Below are 806 nucleotides of genomic sequence, written 5' to 3'. Positions count from 1 at the left end.
TATATATATATATATATATATATATATATATATACTTACGAATATATGCGTATACATGTGTATATATGTTTGTATATACATGTGTATGCGTGGCGTACAGAGTCAGTCGGTAACAAGTAACAAAACAAAAGGGAAGAAGAAAAGAAACAGTTTTCGGGGCATTGTCCAAAGTGTGTTTGCTGTAAAGTGTTGTTACATCACAATAGTCTGCCGTTCAGTAATAAATAGCTTCCCTGTCGTCTGCAGACACCTCCAATTAGATTCAAATCTCTCGTCCAACAGCTAATTACTTGGCCAAGCTGACTCAGTGACAAGATATGCTACGCAATAATAACGACCAACAAGACTTCTGAACTTTCGTACAAACTTCAGGACATTAGCTTAGCTTTTGCTTTTGTTCTTCAATAGGAATTTTTCTTTTCCTTGTTGTTGTTGCTGTTGTTGTTGTTGTTATTGTTTTTGCACCAGTGGCGGCGGTGAAGCAGGGTTAGTGATGGTGGTGGTGGCGGCGGTGTTGGAGAGGAGAGAAAAATAAATGAGAGAGTAGGGGAACGAAACAAGAAAGATGAGAGATGGTGGAAGATTGGAAGAAAAGAGTGACAGAGAGACAAACAGGGAGGGAGTATTGGAGAAAGAGAAGGTAAGAATAATGTGAATGAGGGGTAAGAATATATATCTTTTACTTGTTTCAGTTATTAGACTGCGGCCATGCAGGGGCACCGCCCTGAAGAATTTTAGCCTAATGAATCGACACCACATCTCTTTTTATTTTATTTTTTTTTTAAGCTTAGTACTTAATCTATCGG

The sequence above is a fragment of the Octopus bimaculoides genome, chromosome 17 (genome assembly GCF_001194135.2).
Source record: "Octopus bimaculoides isolate UCB-OBI-ISO-001 chromosome 17, ASM119413v2, whole genome shotgun sequence".
Lineage (NCBI taxonomy): Eukaryota > Metazoa > Mollusca > Cephalopoda > Octopoda > Octopodidae > Octopus > Octopus bimaculoides.
Note: the sequence above shows the minus strand (reverse complement) of the source record.